Source organism: Colobus angolensis, unplaced genomic scaffold, assembly GCF_000951035.1.
Source record: "Colobus angolensis palliatus isolate OR3802 unplaced genomic scaffold, Cang.pa_1.0 Scaffold19, whole genome shotgun sequence".
NCBI classification, from domain to species: Eukaryota; Metazoa; Chordata; class Mammalia; order Primates; family Cercopithecidae; genus Colobus; species Colobus angolensis.
The window spans coordinates 11,246,631-11,255,687 of NW_012115043.1; the positions used below are offsets into that span (position 1 = coordinate 11,246,631).

General features: G+C 44.2%; 1 protein-coding gene across 3 annotated transcripts in view; it reads left to right on the plus strand.

Moving 5' to 3' along the window:
- The window catches only part of ANXA2 (annexin A2), a 57,445-nt gene that overhangs the window by 1,102 nt on the left and 47,286 nt on the right, over positions 1-9,057 (plus strand). Inside the window, exon 2 of one of the 3 annotated variants that reach the window (XM_011940477.1) lies at positions 270-350. The exons of the other annotated variants lie outside the window; for them this stretch is intronic. The gene's annotated coding sequence lies outside the window, so the exon portion shown is untranslated. The remainder of the gene's footprint in view (positions 1-269; positions 351-9,057) is intronic. 3 annotated transcript variants of the gene reach the window in all.

A 9,057-nucleotide genomic window follows, 5' to 3' on the forward strand; every position in this document is an offset into this window, starting at 1 on the left:
CAGGCGCCGCCGAGGCAGGGCGTGGCCGCCCAGGGAGCTGTGGGTCCCCGGCGCAGCAGTAGCGAGTGGGCTTTCCACCGCCCTCTAGGAAGTGCCCCATCTGCTCTAAGTTACTGTACTCGAAACAAACGCGCGCTTGTGGAGTTGAACCGACCAGCAAGAGGGAAGTAGCGGGGGAAGATGAGAGGGGAGAATGTGAGTAGGCACCCCCCCAACCTCCCCCCCATAAAAGAAAACATAAAAACGTCAGTTATTCCCCCTTGGTCTAGGTTTTCTTGTAGCGTAGCAACTTCGGATTTCACTCTACCTGGAGAGTTGCCCGCTTGTTTGAACACATTGGCATCAGGAAGGTAGTGTCCCCCATGATTCTGTGGGGGAGGGTTGTCCTGTTACTCGCCATGATGTGACAATGAGTCAGAAACTGAGGGTACAGAGAAGGGCGTGGCCCCGGGGCCGCTCCCTCCTGGCCACTCAGTGCAGCTGGCCCCAGGGCTGGTGTGGAGCGCTTGGGTTCCATCAGCTGCTTGTTGAGACGAAGGAGGGAAACACCAGTTTCCTTATCTGGGTAAGTGGCTTAAGGATACCTATTCTTATCACCACCCAAGCAAGGTTATTGGAGATTCCAAAAAACACCGTCATTCGATAATAAATGTGTAAAGTACACAAAAAACACAAAGTGCTGTGCAAATGCAAAGTGTCATTTTTGTAGTAAGATTGCCATTTTACTGTCTGAATGTGTGTGTAAAAGAGGAGTGGCCTCATGGGTGCACACTGGGCCATTACCAAGAGCCTTAAACTGTTGCTTTGCAAGGGCCTGGGCCCCAGACTGTACTGATGGATTCTGTTCACATGTGTGTGCTACTGTCCCTGTCTGGAACTTGGTGACTTGGAATGCAGAATGCACTTTCCCACTGAACCAGTGTTGCAGAAGGTGCTGACATTCTCAGGCTAGCCCCGAAAAACCTATTTAACATGCATTGCCTAATTATGGGGTTGGTGGTGGGGAGGTAGAGGGTAGTGAGGGGCAGTATGTGTGTAGGAAGACTAAATCACTGAAATGTTTTTCTGAAACTTTTTTTAGCTTTAAGGTTGACACTGAGTAAATTTTTTTAATTGGAAAATTATGTCTTTGCCGCTGTTCCACTTTCTTTTTTTCACCTTCCACCTCCTTAGAGACGCTCTTCTGTGACGTATTACAACAGCCATCCAGGCGGGTCCAGTTACGCTGCATTCCTTCCTCCTTCCCATTTCAGCAGACCTGCATCCAGCTAGAGACTAGCAGATTGAATCAATATTCATTAAGCTAGAAATGGTTGGTGGTCCTAAGAACCTCAGCAACTCAGAGGAGTCCTGTTATTTAAAAAACAACAGGCCGGGTGCAGTGGCTCACGCCTGTAATCCCAGCACTTTGGGAGACCGAGGCGGGCGGATTACAAGGTCAGGAGATCGAGACCATCCTGGCTAACATGGTGAAACCCCGTCTCTATTAAAAACACAAAAAATTAGCTGGGCGTGGCGGCGGGCGCCTGTAGTCCCAGCTGCTGGGGAGGCTGAGGCAGGAGAATGGCGGGAACCTGGGAGGCAGAGCTTGCAGTGAGCCGAGATTGCGCCGCCACTGCACTACAGCCTGGGTGGCAGCGAGACTCCGTCCTCAAAAAAAAAAAAAAAAAAAAACAGCGATGCTGGGCGTGGTCGTGGGCCTGTAGTCCCAGCTGCTCAAGCTAGAGGATCTCTTGAGTCCAAAGCCAATGTGAGCAACATAGCAAGACCCAGTCTCAAAAAATAAATACATAAAATAATTTTAAAAAACCCAAAAACCTTGTTCACCTAAACAGATCTATAATTTATAGAACTCAAAGCGGTAATATTCAGGCAGTATGAAGGAAGATTTTTGGTAAGACTGGGGGAGCAGAGGTGCCCTTGATGGGCAAGGGCCAAGAGTGTTAACACAGTCCTGCTTAATAATTTCTTCCCTTCTTTCAAGTCTGTCCATTATCTAAAGGTCAAGGGTTTCCCCAAGTGTCCATTGCATCTGCAGTGGAAGGGTGTGACCATCTATGTGCATTTTTTACAATTGGAGGTTTGTGATTTGGAGACTGTCTAGATTTTGTAATTTCCTGCAGTGCCAAGTAGCCTGCCTGTGGTAAATGCCCAGGAAATATTGCTGACTCACTGACTTTGATTAGGAGCTCAGTCTTGCACTGGAGTCTCAATATTTAACATCTTATGTCTTTGAGCTATTAAACTGTGGTATCGATTGACATTAGGCTTGCAGTCATGGCCGTTAGTTTCCTGGCTAATTTCTGATTTAAGTAGTTTTCCTGGCAAAGTAGATATGCTTCCATAATTGCTATTGATTTTGAGGGCTGTAGGCTCTCACCATTGGGCCTAGAATCTGGCACTAATGTATTGTCTGGAGCCTTTGTTCTCTCTGTGCTTGTGCAGAGCCTGGAGCCTGCGGAGACGTTTTTCATTAAGGGAGAGTGGGATTGTCACAAAAGGAGTCTCAGGCCCTAGTGGGCTGCTTTAAACAACCATTTATTCCACAAAATGTTAATCACCTCCTGTGTTCCACTCATAGTTATGGGCATTAGGGATACAGCAGTGAACAAAACAGACTCCCCTCTGACAGCCCCCAAAATCCCTGCTCTTTAGACTTTAAATCTGGCAGAGAAAGAAAAGAGACAACAATTCCAAAAAGTGAATTTTTGGATTATAAACTTTATATTTTCCCAAATTAATACTAGTTTCTAAACTTGGCAGGGGTTCATTTCCCTTTAATCCAGCTGTTCCACAGACCTAAACTTCATATTTTGCCTACCTCGGGGAAGTTTTGCTTAAATTATGGTGTCTTAAGCTGCCTTCCAGATTCAGTTGTGAGAATTAAATAGAAATGGAATGTTCCTCTTTTTCTTACATGAGAATCCTCTTCACTTTCCCTGGTGCCACACCCTATTCTAGTTGTAGGCCACACCAAAGGAAATTCCAATCCTTTAAAAAAATTCTTTCCACCCATTCACTGCCTGGTATGTTTTTTCTTCTGCTGTTGCCAGAGGCAGTCCTTATCTACTTTCTGGAGGGACAGGTCAGCAGTAGGGGTCAGGAGATGTCCATATTTGTCCTTCTGGGTGGTTCCATCAGATTACTTCCAAATCTCCCTTCTAGGATACACCCTGAAGCCTTTTTTTTTTTTTTTTTTTTTTTTTTTGAGATGGCTCACTGTAGCCTCCGCCTCCCAGGTTCAAGTGATTCTCCAGCCTCACCCTCCCGAGTAGCTGGGATTAAAGGCACCTACCACCATGCCGAGCTAATTTTTGTATTTTTAGTAGAGACAGGGTTTCATCATGTTGGACAGGCTGGTCTGGCACTGTTGAGCTCAAGTGATCCGCCTGCCTTGGCTTCCCAAACTGCTGGGATTACAGGCATGAGCCACTGTGCCCGGCACACCCTGAAGCTTTTAATCCAGCTGAGCTTAACCTTGTTAGAGCACAAGTCGGTAGCACCCAGGTGGCCTGAGTTTTACCCCCGGTGTGGTGTAGAAATTTCTGATTCTAGGGAGTGACTGTGATATGAAGCCCTTTGTCCATGCACTTTATCTCCCTGCCACACCCAGGCTACACACTAACAGCTCAGAGGAAATCAGAGTCCTAAAGCTGCTCATACATCCTGCCTCTTTGATCCCTTCTTGCCAGGAGTTGTAGGTTACATTCCCATGCTGTCCTATGGACAGAGCTAGGACCCAAATAGCCCTGACTGCACAGAGTTGGGGGGCATGGCTATATATTGATAAGAGGCTTTGCTAAGATTTGCAGAAGCTGATGATTTAAGCCTCCAGCTCTGAATGCATGGAACTGGAACTGCATTTGAAATGTCCAGTCTGAGGGAGAGAGAAAACTGAGGAAAGAGAGTGTGTTGGAAAAGAAAAAAAGACTTTCTAATATAGAAAGACCCCGTGTGTGTAAACCATCTCAAGATGAAATTGAATGCCTATCGTGTGCCAGGCACTGTGCTCAGATCTATGAGGAAACAGGAAGGAGTAGGTTGGAAACGCTGTGAGCGGATAATATGGAAGACAGACTTTACACACGCAACTCTAATGTTGCACAGACACACAAAAAGCTGCAGAAGCACGGGGCAAGGAGGGGTGACTGAGAAAGGTGGCATTTATGCTTTTCTGTATCCTAAAGACTCATTCAGATGTCAGCTAATTAAGATTGAGGTTCCTGGTGGAGGGAACTTAGAAAGTGCTGAGTGTGTTTAGAGAAGAGTTAACAGTCCAGTTAACCCTTCTGTGCAGGATGCTTGTATGCGTGTGTGTATGTGTGTGTGTGTGTGTGTGCAGAAGGTATTTGAGGAAAGGTAGGTAAGTCCACTGTGTGGAAGATCTTGAATGCTGACATTAGACTTTTTTTCTGTAGGCGGCCAGGCCCTGCTGAAAATACAATATGTGGGCCATAAAACACTGAAATTGAGTTGTAGACTCAAAGGCCTGGATTTCCCAACCCTGAAAGTGCTTCATGCCAAGTGACATCATTCTTCCTGCCAGTCTCTTTCCACCCACTCCAACCCCAGATCAGGAGACCAGCAGATAAAGGCTGTGAGAGCATGAGGCTGCAACAAGTCAGTAGGGAGCAAACAAATATTGATTCAGATCAGGCCACAGAAGAGACAAGCTAGAGCAAGTGCTGTGTGTCCCTCCTGCTCGGTTTGATCAAGGCCACTGGGCCGAATTCCAGGAATTCTGGGGAATGAGTAGGCCCTGTGACTCAGTCATTAATCAAGACCATAAAACCAAGGAGAAGAGTATCTGCTTTCAAAAAGGTTCTGTTAAATAAAGATGCAATAGGTGGGTGGAGGATGGAGTACAGTGGGAACCCCTCTCCCCACCCAGTACATGCTTTTTTTTTTTTTTTTTCCGTTTTAAATTCCAGTGTGGCCTGTAGACTGTGTGTCCAGGACTGTGTACAGTAAGAGCTTTGATGGGGAAAATCAGCTCTCCACACTCCCACCCCTAACCCATTTTTGCTTCAAAATCTTCATTTGAATCATCCAGTCCCTGATTGATTCATCATGGTTGCTAGCCATCTGTTTTGTGGTAACGCATCAACACTCCACATTTAAACTGTGAAGTGGGTGTGTCCACGAAACTTCTGGATTAGACTCAGGTTTGCCTGTGCAGACCAGCCCTGTTGCAGTATGTTTTTGTTTGTTCAGATTAACATTTGGGCTTTCTGGAGCTGGTTCTTATTTCAATTCAGTAGAATGTGTTTTTACTATTTGAAGTGTTGACTTTTAAGTTTTCTTTTGTTTGTTTTAACCTTTTTGTAAACTTTTACTCTTCTTTTTGGGAGTGAAAACTGCTTCACTTGTCCTTTTTTTTTGTAACCGCACTTTTGTAGTGAAGCAATAAAATACAATAAAATCTATAGAGTTTTTTTTTTTTTTTAAAGAACAAACCCCTTTAATTATTAGGTTGGTACAAAAGTAATTGTGGTTTTTGCCATTAAAAATAATGGCAGTTACTTTTGCACCAACCTACATAATATATAGTTCTTATGTTGAATGTAAATGACTTGTTTCTCAATAACTGCACGGATTTCATTAATGATCAGCTTTGCACTGGGGGCTTTTCTAGCCGGGCATTCACAGTCTCATTTATCAACCTTTTCAAGGCAGAAGAAACTGTTCTTTTCGTTAGGGTGGGGACAAGTGACCTGTTTTCCTAACCAAGTAGTGAGTGATTTTAAACCAGTTTGAGGTGGGTATGGCTCTTATCAGTAAGTCTCCCTGTACCTCTAGTGTATTTCCTTAAACAGAAAAACTTTCTCTGATAAAGGGCCACTGTAATGATGTTGTCTAGTGACCCAGCCCTCACTGGGAATGGAAGGCCCTGATGTGTAGATGTACTCATCAACAGATTGAATTTGCTGATTTTTTTTTTTTTTTCTTGTTTGCGAGTTGAAACCAGTCGGCCAGCTGGGTGAGGTTGAAGTGTTCGAAACAGTGCAAACTGCCATTTTCATGTTCTTTAGAGAAGTCTGCCAGAAAAAGAGTAGTGGTTCTGCTTTTAATGGATTTATGAATTTTACACGGTGATGAGGAGTGAGTAGAGGTGGAATTGTCTCATACAGCATGTAGACTTCATTTTTAATTTTCATTGATAACAATAGGTACACTAAAGTCAGAGTAGTTGTTTTCAGTAAGAAAATTCTGCCTCAGAGCAAATGTTTTGGTGAACAGATAAATATGAATACTGAGTCCCAATCACTTTGGCTCATCCGTATTTCCATAGGCAAGCTTAACTTTGCACCATTCAGAGACTTATATTTTAGGTTCCCTACAGGGCACCCCACTGGACATGGCTCATTTTCCAGCATGTGCTCTTGTTCTCCTGCCACCCTGGGGCATTCTTCCTCTTCCCCTCTCCCCAGGCCTTCCCCCTTGCTTTAAGGCTGTGAGTCACCGTTCTCAGCCTAGGCAGTCAGCACCTCCCTGTTAAGCCCTTAACTAATCCCTCTCTGATGACTGTGATCTTTCTCTGTCTTAATCACTTGGAATGAAGAACCGTTGTGGTGAGGTTGAAAGGGCATTGGCCCAGGAGTCTGGGGATCTGGGTTTTGGCCCTGCCTCAGCTGCTTATTCACTGGGTGACCCTGTGCTAGACTCTCAGTGTGTCACAGAGGCACGAAGGGAAGAGAGCTCAAAGGTCCTGCAGGGAGGAAGTCTGCATTTCACAGTTTTATAAGTCTCTTTTGTATCCTTTCATATTTTGCAGGCTCAGCATGTGCTTGGTATGGGTTCGTTGATTAATTCCTTCAGTAGTACCAGTGTTTGTAACCTACAGTAGCGCTGCCAAGACTTCCTTTTCCTGCTTTCAAGGATAGCAGCACACTGACACATTCTCATTAGTCAAATATACTATATTAGACTAATGTTTTAACAAACAGTGAATTGCACATTGGAAAGCCAACTTCGCAGTATTTGATCATATGCAAAATGACTTTGCATTGCTAGGGGATTTGATGGAGTGGTGAAGCAAGCACTGTATTTTATTTTTTATTTTGTTTTTTGGACATAACCTCAAGATTTTATTGTCCTCGTAATAAAACAAAAGATGACGCTTAGAACTAGATCACTTGGCCCTTTCTTTTGGTATGTCCTCCCAGTTGAAAATGTTTGCATGTCTTCACAGCCAGCATTTTCTTAGATCTGCAGATGGGCTCAGCACACTCAAGCCTCAGCACAACCTCCTTTGTAGGTTTAGCCATTTTCCAGAAAATTGGCTTAGTCTGCCCACCATAGTCACTGTGCTTCTTGTCATAATGCCGCTTTCCCCTGGGCATACAGGGAGTCCTGGTACTGTGCCATTTAGTGGGGTTGGTGCTTGCCACACTTCTTACAGAAAGTGCAGTAGGTTTTAGGAATGTTCACCATGTTTTCTGGAATGCTATCGGCATGGGAGGAAAGAGGCCATATTTTATTTCTAGGGTAAAAATGTTTGCCATTAAACTCGCATGAAGTAGGAAATACTTATATGGATACAAAAGGCACCTGCGTGGGATAATGTCACGTTTCATAGATATTGCTTTGTGCTAAGTGTGACTTTGTGGTTATTCTGATGTTTGTGTGTTTTTTTCCTGCAGAATGGTTATAAATAGTATAAATGTTATGCAAAATAGCAACTCATTGTTTTCAAGTTGATTTAGTACCTACTTTATGTAAAGATACTCTTAAATCTGTAGGGGGACTGGGACTATGCAGGGAAGATGAGGTCAACCATATACTCTCTACTGCTTTGAATTGTACCTATGCATTTGCCATTTGAATACTTGGCACGTGTAGGCACTTAAAACATTCTGCCGAATGGATGAATTAAGTGGTATCAAAAAGTGCCCTGACACTGAAAGGTAAGATAGAGTTCTGTGGAGTAGGGGTCATGGTGACCCTGTTGGAGCAGATACTAAAGTGGTGGTGACTGCGGACAGTCAAGTCACACTTTGGCCCTAGTCTACTTTAGCTGGGGAGTAAATAGAGGGAACTGAGGCTGGATTCTGATGCTCATCTTTGAAGGCTGGGCTCTGCTGGAGGACTGATTTCGGATGATGTTGAACGATTTTGACAAGATTAAATAGATTTAGTTGATAGTGGCATGCAGGACTCATTTGATGGAAGAGCAGCGCAGTTATGAAGGTGAAACCGAAAGGAAAATTTGTGGGGCTTTTAACAGTCTCCTCAAGGTGTTGTGGCTGTGGGAGAAGAATTAACATGAATGGAGGATGTAAAGAAGCCTATCAGATTGTCTTTGATCTGCACAGTACTGGGGAGTCCCATGTGGGAGACGGGTAGGCAGCAGTCTACAAAGCTCAGAGCTTGAAAGACAGCTTGAAAGAACAACACAATGAAAAGCTACCGTGTCTCTAGTTGAGATTTTCTAAACATCAGAACCGATGTGAAGTACCTAATTTCATAAAAAGTGGAATTTAATCTATACTCTCTAAGTGGAAACAGCTCTGTTTGCAACTCTGACTTGCTGGTCCTCTGTTTTTGCTTTTGTTTTACGTTTGACATTTTTTATTTCTTGCCTGTTTATGATGGAGACTAGAATTCTGCACGGCAGATGACAACAGTTTCTCCACTGCTGCAGACCTGGTCCAGTTCTGACTGAGTCCAGGGGTGATAGTTAAGGCCAGGGCTTGGGTGGTTTGATGTGAGTCCTAGGAATTTCTCTCTGCTTTGGTAATTCTCGGGCTGAGGGATGCTGATGAGACCCTCTAGAATGTTTCTTGGTTCATGTTGAAGTTGGAGATTTCTTGCTCTGTCAAGAAGACTGTCAGCCTGGGCAACATAACGTGACATTATCTCTACTGAAAAAAAAGAAAAAAAGAAAAAAAAAGCCAGTTGTAGTGGCACACACCTGTAGTCCCAGCTACTTGGGAGGCTGAGGCAGGAAGATCTCTTGAACCCTGGAGATTAAGGCTGCAGTGAACTATGATTGCACCACTGCACTCCAGCCTGGGTGACAGAGAGAGAAACCCTGTCTCAAAAAAAAAAAAAAAA